General features: G+C 42.5%; 1 protein-coding gene across 2 annotated transcripts in view; it reads right to left on the bottom strand.

Annotated features, from left to right (window-relative positions):
- Positions 1-14853, bottom strand: part of HTR1F (5-hydroxytryptamine receptor 1F) — a 354262-nt gene that overhangs the window by 188096 nt on the left and 151313 nt on the right. For both annotated transcript variants that reach the window (XM_068266101.1, XM_068266102.1), the window contains one exon: positions 1588-1641. The gene's annotated coding sequence lies outside the window, so the exon portion shown is untranslated. The remainder of the gene's footprint in view (positions 1-1587; positions 1642-14853) is intronic.

The raw sequence follows: 14853 nt of genomic DNA on the forward strand, positions 1-14853 counted from the left end.
GAAACAATGAAACAGCTTCAGATGAAATTTTACTGCAGGGAAGTCAAAGGGTCATTAGCTCTGCTCTGTTTCATAGTTTAAAATACAGGCGGCCTGATTCACTATTCGGTGCTAACCCAGTTAGCACGCCCAAAGGCTTTGGGCGTGCTAACTAGGGTGCTAAGTAGTTAGCACTAAGAAAAGTGAATCAGTTCACGCGCAAAGTCCCACACGCAAAGTCCAGTACGTGCGACAAAAACGGCGCACCTGATGTGACTATAAGGGCGCATTGGGTGCGACGATAAGGTCGCCCTCAATGTGCCCTTATAGTCGCATCAGGTGCGCCATTTTTGTCATACCGCGATGCAACGTTTTGCACGCACCGGACTTTGCATGCGGGACTTTGCGCGCGAGCGCTAGTTAGCACGCACAAAGTGTTTTTAGGCGTGAAAAGCGGCTTTTCACAAGCGTGCAAACAGTTAGCACCGCTTTGTGAATCAAGCCCAGAGTGTGGTTTGCAAATTGCATATATGACAGAAATGATGCAATGTTACATATATATACAGTATATATATATATGCTATATAAAATGACCACTATTGTTCTAGTAATTTTCCGTGCTACACATACAATTCATTATCTCATAGGTTTATTTTCGCTGCAGTGTAACTTTAAAGGGGCTTTAGACTGCCAATTGAAAACTCTGGTACTTATTGCTAGAATTTTTTTTTTTCATTTTAAGTATCCCTCCCGCCTCCTTTCCCCTTAAATTGTCCCTAGACTGCTATCCATAGACTACATTATACATGCATAGGCATCAGCCTATGCATGTAATTACATTGGAAGCCGTTAAGAGGGATAGTTGAGTGACAGCTCTGTTCCTGTACAGCGCTATACTAGATCGCAGCTCTGTACACATAAATAATACCTTTTATTTAGTTAGATTCAGCCTGCCAGCTCTGATCGCGGCTGGCAGGCTGTTCGCAGCAGTCTCATGTGTCCCTCTGCAGTGAACGGGCGCTCGTGCTTGCTCCCTGCTAGTCTCACGAGACTGTGATGATGCCAATCGGTGTTACGCAGTCCTGTGCCTGCCACTGTCTCACCTCCCATCAGCGTTAGGCGGTCGGGAGGTGGTTAAAAAGAAAAGTAAATAATATTTCTGAATAGACATAGTAAATTCTAATTTATGTACCTTGAATGTGTAAAATAAGAACACCTTTTCCTGTGAACATGACACTTTTCTGGTGTGTGTACCCATTAGAGTTCTTACCCTGTGTTTTTCAGCAGGTTTCTCAGCACTGATTGGCTGCTTGGAGGACACATTATTTATTGTAGTCTACTCTCTGTATAGCAAAATTAATTAAAGTTTTGCTGTAAAATATCCTTTCTCATTGTCCCTTTCCCATCTTGTAATCTAATTTTTTTTCACCAATCGCATCTCAACATACATTTAATTAAATAGCATTGATATGAAATACGGATACATTCGCTTCTATACACAAAACTTTTAAAGCATCATGACACAATAGAAAAACTCCAAAAGACCTGATAATAGAGTGACAGTTAATGTGCAAGGACACTTTGTGTAGCGGAAAGAGTATAAAATACCTTCTCTAGGTTATTGTTCATCTTCTGTAATTGAGTACCGATGAATAAGGGTTCCTAAGATGAAAAAAAGAGAAATATTTATTGGTACATGAATCATGATGATATAAGTTTTTAAGCACTGTTTTCCAACTTTTAATAGTCTAGTTAGGCAGACAGACCTGATTTACTAGGGCTCCAAAGAGCTTGAGAACAATGTAGATGATTACCTAGATTCGATATATGTTACAAAATAGTTTTTATTAACTGCTATGCTCTGTTATAACCCGTGGTGGGCCGAAATTTCGCATAAAAATTCGCAATTACGCATCATAATTGTAATGTGAACTTTCAGAGAAAATCGTAATTAATTTCGTATGTAATAGTAGCATTTGAAAATTTCATGTAATTTTCCCAAAATTTCGAGTAATTTTGTGCCGACTTTGGAGGTTAATAGCAACGCTCCCATACATGGTATTGCTACCAAAATTGCTTCATATGTTAAGCATAATAGTGGGTATACATTTTTTTTTTCAAAAAGACCTTTTAGTTTTTGAGAAACTCGATTTTAAAAATGGAAAGAAAAATGATTTTAAAACTGTCATCTTTCTAAGTTTAAAAACCATTTTTTACTTGCATATTTAAAATCGAGTTTCTCAAAAACTACAAGGTCTTTTTGCAAAATTCTTTTTTTGTCTTGTACCCACTATATTCCTTAACATATGTAGCAATATTGGTGCCAATAGCATGTATGGGGGCTTTGCTATTTACTGCTAAAGTCGGCAAGAAATGATGCAAAATTTTGCTTACTTTTATGTGAAATTACGAATAACTACACAAAATCAATTTAATTTGCAAATCGTAATTACATATAGGCGTAATTGCAAAAATGTACGCGAAATCATAATTTGTTGATTACGATCATCATCACTAGTGGTACAGTCTCTTGTTCCCCTTAAAGGACTACTGTAGGGGGTCGGGGGAAAATGAGTGGCACTTACCTGAGGCTTCTAATGTTCCCCCGCAGACATCATGTGCCCGCGCAGCCACTCCCCAATGCTCCAGCCCCGCCTCCGGTTCACTTCTGGAATTTCAGACTTTAAAGAAAACCTGAACTGAAAATTAAAAGTCAAAATAAGCATACACAAGTCATACTTACCTTCCATGTAGTCTACTCCTCAGTGTCTTTCTCCTGTCCCGCGTCCTATTTGTTCACTGTGATCAAGGGAATTTTCCGTCCTCCATTTTGAAAATGGTCATTACCCATAACAGCTTTCTGGTCAGCACAAAGTTAAACTGTAACATCGCCCACTTGAGCCATAGGGAAACATGGGCATTACCTGGCACATCAGTTTTCCTCTGAGCTATAACTGACAGCAACTGATATTTTACTGACAGCAACTGATATATTTCAGATCTGACAAAATATTGTCAGAACTGGAAGGGATTATTGTCAGAAGAAAATGGTGAGCTTCTGAGAGGAACTGATGGCAAGGTAACTATGTAATGTTCATTTGAAGTTACCTCGTGTGTTTATTTTAAATATTTTTACCCAGTACAGGTTCTCTTTAAAGTCTGAAAACCAGTGTGCCTGTGTTGCCGTGTCCTCGCTTCCCCTGATATCACCAGGAGCGCACGGCGCAGGCAGAGACCATAGTGGGCCTGCGCAGTACGCTCCTGGTGCCATCAGCGGGATCGCAGGCACAGTGGTTTTCAGACTTTAAAGTCTGCAATTCCAGAAGTGAATCGGAGGCCAGAGCATTGGTGAGTGGCTGTGCGGGCACAGGATCTCTGCGGGGGACCATTAGAAGCCCCGGGTAAGTTCAACTAATCTTCCCCGACCCCCCTACAGTGTCACTTTAAAGTCAGAACCAGAGTTTGTCTCAGCTTGACATTCAGGTCCACTTGCATGCTGACTGGTGTAGGTAGAATACCAACTCATAGAAGGAAATGTTGATGCCGATGAATTGGTCAAGTACAAAATCACTCCAGTCCATTTTGGAAGCAAGGATACTCTATTTTTGCAACCAAATACAAATTTGCAATATAGTTATATTTATCACTAGTAGAGTTATGCCTTGCTTTGAGTGTGTGCTCTGAGTGCGAAGGGTAAATGATTGCTTTCCTGCAAATCTCTGTTTCAAGTTTTTTTTCTGTGGGGTTTGCGCAAGATCCTACTAAAATATTAATGACACTGAAGCAAAAACAACCCCTTATGATATAGTAAATTATTTGGGTACTACTGATAATTAATAGAACATTAGTAGCAAAGAAAATAGTGTCATATTTTTATTTTCAGATATACAGCTTTTTTTTCATATAACATTGCATAACACTGTCAAGGTCACTTTGTGTATTCATATTTGCAATTATAAGCCACACTCTGTATTTTAAACTATAAAACAAGCAGAGCTAATGACCCTTTCTGCTTCCCTACAGTAAGGCCCCATTCACACTAGAGCGTTTTGCCGGCGATTTCAGCAAAACGCTCAAGCACTAGTGCTTTTTAAAGCGCTAGTGCAATAATAACCTATGGGTCTGTTCTCACTTAGGCGATTTGCGTTAATTGCCGGCGATTAACGCAAATCGCCTAAGTGAGAACAGACCCATAGGTTATTATTGCACTAGCGCTTTAAAAGGACAATGACCTTTAGGCTACTGGCACCCAATTGTAAAGTTCAAAAAGGGAATGATTTGTATATTCACTCACTCAGCGGAAGTGATGCATCATGGGAATACTTTCTTGCCTGCATAAAGCTGAATCATTGCAAATACCATATTTGTTAAAGGACATCGAGGTGAAAATAAAGTGATGAGAAAAACAATTGTATCTGTCCTCCCCTCCTTCTAAAAAATGACCTTTTTTTAGATATCCTACAGTTGTATTTTATATTTAAATCTAGTTTTTGAGTTTTTACTGTTGTACTGTCTTTGCTCAATAACACCTTCATTGCCAGTATGCCAGCTCTCAAATCTATGAATTATTGACCATTTTTATCTCTTTCCTGCTCTCAGAAGCAATTTACTGACAGGAAAGTGTTTTATGGCTGTAATTACTTTACAGTGAGAGTTATGCTATACTCTGATCCAGTCCAACCCGGACAGAAACTGTCACTTGTATACCTGATTTTTAACTCTTTCAGGCTGAGAAAGACAAAAAGGAACACAGCCTAGTTATTTGTGTGCTTGGCACTGTACATACACGTCTATCTCATCATGCCACAAGTCAAATCGGTTGCCCTTTAAGAAGGCACATTTATATTTGCTATACTATGGGAATTCCTGCCTGGGAATCACATCACATAGGTATTTTACTCCACCAGAACTTAAAGGGGAACTGAAGAGAGAGGTATATGGAGGCTGTCATGTTTATTTCCTTTTAGACAATACCAGTTTCCTGGCAGCCCTGCTGATCCTCTGCCTCTAATACTATTAGCCATAGCCCCTGAACAAGCATGCAGCAGATCAGGTGTTTCAGTGGTTCAGACTTATAAGTCTGATCTGACAAGACTAGCTGCCAGTGGCAGCGCTACACTGGGGCTTGCCGGGGCTGAAGCCCCAGCAGAGAAACTGTAAGCCCCTCGGAAAGCCCCCCCTGAATTAAGGGCCGACTCGAGCGTGGGGCGAGACACTTATCATTCCCTCACCTCAGGGAATGATAACAGGAGTGGGGGCCTTTTACGCGCGGCGCCGATTGGGAGGTACAGCTATAGTTTCCGGGCTGAAGCAGACACTAGAGCTTCAGCCGCCTGGTCCACTTCTGTCTCCTCCTCAGCAATACCGCTATGCACGCACTGAATCAGGAAGTAGTGCAGAGCGGTATTGCTGAGGAGGAGACAGGAGTGGACCAGGCGGCTGGAGCTCTAGTGTCTGCTTCAGCCCGGAAACTATAGCTGTATCTCCCGCTCGGCGCCGTGCATAAAAGTACCCCCGTACGCTGAGGTGAGGGAATGATGGGGCTCCCCTCCCAGTCTCTGCAAATAGTCCCCCCACCCTTCTGACCAGGTAGAACTTTATGTGCCAGAATATAATTAACATCGTTGGCGGCCACATGTTTAAAAATTAGCACCACTCGCTTTCGGAGGAGACAAACTGGTTACTCAAACACTGTTCGCTACTAAATAGAAAACCAGTATGTCTACATAGCCGATTGGCATGCATAGGCTTTGGCTGGGCGGCCAATGCGGTCTTAGATCCTCACAATGACAGTGGGAATAATGCTTAAGTAGTCCATGTGCCAGCCATGTTGTTTTTAGGATGTTTTAAACAAGTTTGTGAATCACATTTTGTATGACAATTTTGCAAGTTATAATTAAAATTGATTAAGCACATGTAGACATACTGGTTTTCTATTTGGTAGAGAACTTTATGTGCATTTACTGGGGTAACGCTGTCTTACGTGCATTTACTGGGGTAATGCTGCCTTACGTGCATTTACTGGGGTAACGCTGTCTCTTATATGCATTTACTGGGGTAAAGCTGTCTTACGTGCATTTACTGGGGTAACGCTGTCTTACATGCATTTACTGGGGTAACGCTGTCTTACGTGCATTTACTGGGGTAACGCTGTCTTACATGCATTTACTGGGGTAACGCTGTCTTACATGCATTTACTGGGGTAACGCTGTCTTACGTGCATTCACTGGGGTAACGCTTTCTCTTATGTGCATTTACTGGGGTAACGCTGTCTTACGTGCATTTACTGGGGTAACGCTGTCTTACGTGCATTTACTGGGGTAACCCTGTCTTACATGCATTTACTGGGGTAACGCTGTCTTACGTGCATTTACTGGAGTAACGCTGTCTTACATGCATTTACTGGGTTAACGCTGTCTTACGTGCATTTACTGGGGTAACGCTGTCTTACATGCATTTACTGGGGTAACGCTGTCTTACATGCATTTACTGGGGTAACGCTGTCTTACATGCATTTACTGGGGTAACGCTTTTTTCTTATGTGCATTTACTGGGGTAACGCTGTCACTTACGTGCATTTACTGAGGTAACGCTGTCTTACGTGCATGTACTGGGGTAACTCTGTCTTACGTGCATTTACTGGGGTAACGCTGTCTTACGTGCATTTACTGGGGTAACGCTGTCTTACATGCATTTACTGGGGTAACGCTGTCTTACGTGCATTTACTGGGGTAACGCTGTCTTACATGCATTTACTGGGGTAACGCTGTCTCTTATGTGCATTTACTGGGGTAACGTTGTCTGTTATTATGAGCATTAACTGGTGAAAAGCTGTCTCTTATGTGCATTTACTGGATAAAAGCTGTCTCTTATGTGCATTTACTGGGGTAACGCTGTCTGTCATTATGAGCATTAACTGGTGAAAAGCTGTCTCTTATGTGCATTTACTGGTGAAAAGCTGTCTGTCATGTGCATTTACTGGTGAAATGCTGTCTGTCATGATGTGCATGTACTTCATATTTTTTTTATGTAACTACATTAGCTGGTGCAACTACATTACAGTTAGCCCCGCCCACATGATGTCATGACCACGCTCATTTCATCGGCGCCGCAGATTCCCCCCTGTAAGCCCCACCTGCCAGCCCTCGTGCCCCCTTTGAGCCGCCCCAAAAACCTGAAGCTGGAGCCGCCACTGCTAGCTGCATGCTTGTTTCTGGTTTTAATCAGATACTACTGCAGAGAAATAGACCAGCAGGGCCGCCAGGTAACTGGTATTGATTAAAAGGAAATAAACATGACAGCCTCCATATACCTCTCTCTTCAGTTCCCCTTTAAATAAAACTTCTGGACTGGCCTTTAGTCCATTAGAGCTCATATGGATTCTGTTACATCAGTCCAATTGGTTGGTAGTAATAACATTATTAGTTAAACTGCAGTATAGTAAAGCAACCACAAGATGTCACTGTCTGTAGAATGATGTGATGATCTATATGGTATTGTGATTTCCTGTATTCTCTGTGTGTTCCTCTCTGTTCTAAGTAACCTGCATTACCTGATGGTGGTGTATGATTTATCTCTGCATGTTTTTCTTCAGTAAAGAGTTCCAACTTGTTATACTGGATGTCTATCTGCTTGTACAGACAACTTTGCTCCATCACAATTTATATTGTAGCACCATTTAAAAATAAATAATACTGAAAATCAATATGTGCCCAGGAATAAGCCTCTTGAAATTTCATGCGATAAAGTTCAATTCATTGTTTTTTATTTATTTATTTATTTTTTAAACACAATTGAGTCACGTTTTGGTTCTTTTCCAAAAATAGACTTTAGCAATAAGCTGCAAATGACACCTTTCTAAACCTACAATCGGAATCAAGACAAGCTTGGACCATCCATTATACCTCCAGGATTACACTTTAATGGCTGGTACACACGAGTGACTCTTGTCTCTCAGAGACGAGAGACAAGAGACAAAAAAAAAAAAAGGCAGCGACAGTTCGTCGCCAGGTCCCTCTGTGCGACAGCCGTACACACGGCGCACAGATAGACAGAGATGCGGCAGAAGCTGTCGCCGAAGGTTCCTCCCCCCGCCGGAAGCTCCACACATTGTGTATGGGGTTGCTGTCGCTAGTCCGGATACATACGCGGTATGCGTGGCGGACTAGCGACAGTTGCGGCGGAGTTGCGGAGACAGCTGTTGCCGGCGATTGGCCACGCCAATCGCCTGGCGACATCTCAGAGTAGTGACGGTTCGGGGCGCGCGCGTCATACACACGGGCGACCTGTCGCCGCAACACGCGCGTGCCACGTGGTTGTGGCGACAGTTGCAGCCTGTGTGTATGAGGCTTCATTTATGCCCGTGTTCTATGTTTGTGCCCAAGTCAGGCTAATTAAATCCTTCCTGGCAAAGCTCTATGCAATGTGCCCTTCTCTGATCTATGCATGAATTAGGGAAAAATAAGTTATGACTGTTATACCAAAATGCCACCTAGGGAAGGTAATCCATCATCAGTCAAGATTCATGTGTACCTAACACATTTTGCTGTCTTACGAATATTGCCTGTGTATGTCTCATTCTATCTGACTGCACACAAACCAACTGCATCTTACCAATATTGCCTGTGTATACTGCACACAAACCAACTGGATCTTACCAATATTGCCTGTGTATGCATGTCCCATCCATCTGACTGCACATGAACCAACTGCATCTTACAAATACTGCCTGTGTAATTCCAATTCTATATGACTGCACACGAAACAACTGCATGCAGAGCCGGGACAAGGTCCTCCAGCACCCAAGGCTGAGACACCAAAGTGCGCCCCCCCAACCCTCCCACCCCAGCCGTCACACACTGATTGCTATTAGACTAATAGGTGCCCCAGGGCCCCCAACCTCCCCAGCACCTAAACCTCCCTGGCGGTTTGTTAAAATCCGCCAGGGGGCAGCAAATACCTTTTTTAAATTTTTTTTTTTTTCATGTAGCGAGACAATGTCCCGCTACATGATAGCCGCTGCTGAGCGGCATCCCCCCAGCCCCTCCGATCGCCTTCGGCGAACGGAGATCAAGAGATCCCGTTCAAAGAACGGGATCTCTTGGAGGGCTTCCCCCGTCGCCATGGCGACGGGGCGGGATGACGTCACCGACGTCATCGACGTCGTGACGTCAAAGGGGAATCCGATCCACCCCACAGCGCTGCCTGGCACTTATTGGCCAGGCAGCGCACGGGGTCTGGGGGGGGGGGGTGTGCGGCTGCGGCGACGGGTATAGCGGCGGATCGGCGTGTAGAGCCGGCGATCGGAGGTTACACGCAGCTAGCAAAGCGCTAGCTGCGTGTAACAAAAAAAATTATGCAAATCGGCCCAGCGGGGCCTGAGCGGTGCCTCCTGGCAGCATAGCCCGAGCTCAGCTCGGGGCTTACCGTCAGGGAGGTTAATCTCTAATTATATGGCTTGCAGTCACTGTCATGTATCCCCTTTTCTTATTTCTTCTGCTTCAAACACTATTGGGAATGACAGCTGAATGAATTGTGTACCCCTCCTACACTGTGCCCTGAGACTGGAGCCTCTCCAGCCTCAACCTCGGCCCGGCCCTGACTGCATGTTATGAATATTGCCTGCGTATGTCCCATTCCATACGTTAACCAGCCTTATAGAGACTCTGTAACAAAATGTTCAGCCTTATTTCTTCTATCCTATAAGTTCCTATACCTGTTCTAATGTAGTCTGTGTTATTGCAGCCTTTTCTAGTTGCACAGTGGCTGTGTTATCTCTGTTATATGATCTAATCTTCTCTCTTCTGTTGGCTCTGTCGGCTGAGGCTGGAATGTGCTGTGCTGCTTGTCATTGGCAGAAGCTATACACACCCTCTCCAAGCTCTGTATGAGTCAGAGACTGAGCTACTCTCAAGCCTATCACACTCTAGTTAGAAGCCATGTCTTTTGTTTGTAAACACTGCCTAAAATGGCAATTACAAGCCAGGATTGCAGCAGAAACAGCACAGAGGGGCCAAGGAGAACATAATGGGCCATATGCAATTCACTTTTTAACCTTAGTTTTCTCCTAGGTGATATTTTAAAACTTGTCAATAAAATCAGTTTTAAACCACCAGCAAGCAAGAAAACACTCAAAATAATTTTGCAAGTACCTTTTCATCTACTTTTTAGTACTTTTTCATTTGTAAAATGCTGAAAAGTTATTTTTAAAAAGAAGTTGAAAAATTATCTCCTAGGAGAAAACTCAGGTGAAAAGGTGAATTGCATATGGGCCAATGAATAGAATGGTATGCTTTTTATTGTAAACATTTTAGAGTACAGATTCTCTTTAAAGGACAACTGAAGTGAGAGGGATATGAAGGCTGCCATATGTATTTACTTTTAAGCAATACCAGTTGCCTGTCTGCCCTGCTGATCCTCTGCCTCTAATACTTCTAGCTAAAGACCCTGAACAAGCATGCAGCATATCAGCTGTTTCTGACTTTATTGTCAGATCTGACAAGATTATCTGCATGGTTGTTTCAGGTGTGATTCAGTCATTACTACAGCCAAATAGAACAGGAGCACTGCCTGGCAACCGGTATTGTTTAAAAGGAAATAAATATGGAAGCCTCCATTTACCTCTCACTTCAGTTTCCCTTTAAAAGTGAAACCGAGGTAAAAATAAACTGATGAGATAAACAATTATATTTATCCACCTAGTCCTAAAAATGACTTTTTTAAGTATACCAGGGTTTTATTTTCTATTTAAACATTTACAAAGCAAGTTGAATGTGACATTAAATGTTTTATTATACTTTCAGCATAAAGACACTTGACAGGAAGACTATGCTGAACTGTAGCTGCAGTGCTGGCCACAAAGAGTTAAAGTTTAAGAAGCAGTGAGAGGAAGGGGGAAGAGTCATGTGATCTGCTCTGTGTTGGGGAAGCAACGCCAACTCTCCTGGCAGCTGCATGTGTTCTAAAGTAAACTTTAGGTCAAACGACTCATTTTTTCAAAGTGTATTCCTGAGTGACAGATGCAGCAAATATGAACATTGTAAAAGAAATAGCATAATGCAGCATAGTGGCACATAAAATAGCACTCTCACCTTGCGATTCTTGGTCTCCCAAACAGAATCGGGGCCAGGACACTATCTGCATGGAGATCACATGTTCTGTACAACCTTGCATTGTTGCATGAGAGATCAAGTCCAAATTCCAATCATGTTTAGACTATGATGGCCATATGACTGGCTGGAATTAGATTGTGATTTCTTCTGCAGGACAGTAAGGATGTGTACAGACATACAATTTTGATTGGTCAATAATTACTCAATTTTACCACTTTCATGAACAATGAGGGCCAATAGATTTTGAATACTATGAACAGTTTGTGTAGGTAAGATGTCATAGCACATGGAAGTGAAGAATTAGCTACCGTATATACTGTATAATCCGGGTATAAGACGGCTAGGCATATAAAACAACCCCCCAACTTTTCCAGTTAAAATATAGAATTTGGGACATACTCGCCGTGTAAGACTACCCCTCTTCCAACGCACACCAAATAAAAATTAACAAAACATCACATACTGGTGCTATGTATGAACAGATACTGGTGCTGTACTGTATGTGGTACCCAGTATATAACAGTATACAGGGGATTGAGTGGTTGGAATGGTCAACTTTTCCTAAGCGGATTGGACAGCTCTCCTTGTCTCCCTGTTTATCAAAACGGTATGTAAGAATAGATTGCACTGTGCCCATAAAACACGCCTCTCTCACCCTTCTGGCCCACCCTTGTATCATATTTACCTCCTTCTCTGCCTCTCAGATCTCTCACATGTGTGCCTGTGCCGCTCACTACAGTCCTCAGCAGCGAGCTCTGAGAGATGGTAACAGGATAGGGCGTATCACCCGGCATCAATGACACCCGGCTTATAAGACGACCCCTGACTTTTCAGAAGATTTTCAAGGGTTAACAAGTAGACTTACACGCCAGAATATACAGTAATCATTTTCCAATTAAAATTGGATATGTGTGTCAGGCTTTAGTGGCAAGATTACTTTTACCATGCGGAAGATTCCAGTACTAAATTAAGAATAATAAAAAGTCTTCTATTAGCTTTTACTTACAATCACAAATTGCAGGGGAGTAAACTGGGGATTTAAAACTTCTCTGAAATAATTCTAAAACTGTAAAATTATGAAAAAAATATTTAATAAAATGTAGCCAGAATATAAGACTAATACTTATTATCCGATTCTTGCAGACTTCAAGTCTGTGATTAGACTTAAACAGCGAGGCAATGGAAATTTGCATATGAAAAAAAAATCTTAAAATAGATATAATATGTGATATCTATAAGGTGCACAAGGCTTCGAGTAAAAGTGAATCATGACAAGCTTTAAGTAAAATGTGAAGTCTCTAATAAATGCTGAAAAATGCAGGCCTCAATGTCTTTCTGTGTTGTTACAAGCTGATCACCTATTATTATTATTATTATATTTGATTCATTAAGCGCCAACATATTCCGTGGCACAGTACAAAGTACGAAACAAACATTGGGTACATAATACAGACAACGGTATACACCAATATATGAAATACAGAGTTGGTACAAAATACAGAATTGGTAACAAAATACAGAATTGGCAATTACAGTGACAAAAGTAACATGATGAATAAGATGTATGAGTTCAAAGAAATAAAAGGGTGTGAGAGCCCTGCCCTTGCAAACTTACAATCCAAAGGAATAGGGGAGAAACAAGTGGGTTGGTACACAATAATCATACTTTTTAGGATATTTAGTAGGAGTGCAACTTGGCCTTAGAACAAAGGGGAAATGGCCTAAGGTAGCGTGTATGCTTGTCAGAAAAAGCCAGTTTTGAGAGAGCTTTTAAAGAAAGGTTGGAGAGTGACGGATGTTTTGTGGCAGGGGATTCCAGAGGAAGGGTGAAGCATGTGAGAAATCTTGTATACGTGAATGTGAGGAGGTTCTAGAGGACAAAAAAAGATAATGTGCAAATCTGAGATTGTGATTGGGTTGGTATCTGGAAACTAGTGAGGCGATGTACAGGGGAGAAATATTGTGGAGAGCTTTATAGGTTAGGGTTAAGAGTTTGAACTGTATCCACTGGTTGACTGGTAGTCAATGAAGAGCTTGACAGAGAGGGGCAGCAGAGGAAGAACAAGAAGAGAGATGAATGAGACGAGCAGCCGAGTTCAGTACTAGGGGCCCTCCTTCGTCCATCCATGCATCCATGCTGATAATGAATACCTTTATATGTGCATTGCATAGTGGTAATCCCTAACAAACTGTTTCCTTTCTCTAAATACACCTGTCACGCTCGGTGGTATATTCTCCACAGTCGGCACGTAATGCATATCCTGACGTGAAGGAGACACACATGCAAGCACAAGGAACCAGGATATCCCCAGTTATAGTGCGAACGCACTAGTGGAGGAGAGGACTGACTCCAATAGGAGATGTGGCGCACAGAGCAGGCGTAGATCCAAGCAACCCCAAACAATACTAAACAATAGTGGCTCAGCGCAAGGTAGCGGTGAGAGCACAAACCAGAACCCAGAAAGGTTAGGACAGGTAGACAGAATGAACGCTTGCTAAACTAGTCACTGCTTTAGTGACAGCAAGCGTCCATAAACAAGACAGACTAGAATTAGGCAGCCAATGCGACCACAGCGATGGCATACCTCACAAGGACAGGATAGAATAGTCAGGAAACAGCAGAATCAAAGGCAGGCAAACGCATACAAATATACAATAGATATGATATTCCTAGCGTATTACAATTACAGCTATCAATGAAACTACAAATGACTGACTAACATATGTATATATCGGCGATGAACCGATATATAACATAAGCAAGGAACACTGGCTAGGAATTGGAGCAATACAGGGAACAGGACTAGGAAGGATTCGCTACTTCTACGCAGAAGTGAGCGCAATCCACGCAATGGTAACAGGAACAGGACTGAGCTAGCTAAGCACGCGTGATCACGATAAGCGCAACCTACCGAAACGTGCTGGAAACTGACTGACTGAACACAGGATATAAACAGTTAGAGTACGTATATATCTGCGACACTGTTGTATTAACGTAACACGAATACAAGGAAAATCACAAACACGCTAGTATGCGTATATATTGGCGAAGAACCAATATATGATGCAAGACTAGCAAAGTAACAAATACTGATAAACAGGAACAGGTCTAGAAGGACTCACTGACTCCTACGCAGGCGATCAGTGCGGTCCACATGAATTAACACTAGAACTAAGAACACTGTCTGGGGCCCAGAGTAACAGCGAGACAGGCTGATGCTGAAACTATGATAGCCCATGGAGCACTGCAGGAAGCAGCTCTTTATACTGAGGTCATACAATGGGAGCAGACATGCAGATTCCCACACAGGTGAATGATAATCAATCACAAGCTGACAGCAGGAAAAGGCAGACAAAACTATGCAGCCTGCATGAAAGGAATTGCAGCTCCACTGCAACAGACAATGTTTGCTTTCACAAGACCTTAAACTGCCATGAACTGCAGAGCGACCGCAGATGAAATCAACACTTCATGTGATCGCAAACAAAACTATGCCAGCCAATGCATGTAAAGCAATCAAAAACTGCTTGGCTGCAGTACAATCGCAGCCAGCAGTACATGCTGCAGAAGTGATCATGACAACACCACTCTGACACTGCAGATATCCTTGATAGGTTTTTGGGCTCCATAGAAATAGAGTGCTTGGGGCCCCCATGTAAAACTTGCATTGGGGCCCCAAGCTCCTTAATTATGTCACTGTCCAGACGAAATGTTATAAGAGCATGTATTAACATTTTTGTTGTGTCCTGAGAAAAGGTCGGA

The sequence above is a fragment of the Hyperolius riggenbachi genome, chromosome 2 (genome assembly GCF_040937935.1).
Source record: "Hyperolius riggenbachi isolate aHypRig1 chromosome 2, aHypRig1.pri, whole genome shotgun sequence".
In the NCBI taxonomy this organism is placed as follows: domain Eukaryota; kingdom Metazoa; phylum Chordata; class Amphibia; order Anura; family Hyperoliidae; genus Hyperolius; species Hyperolius riggenbachi.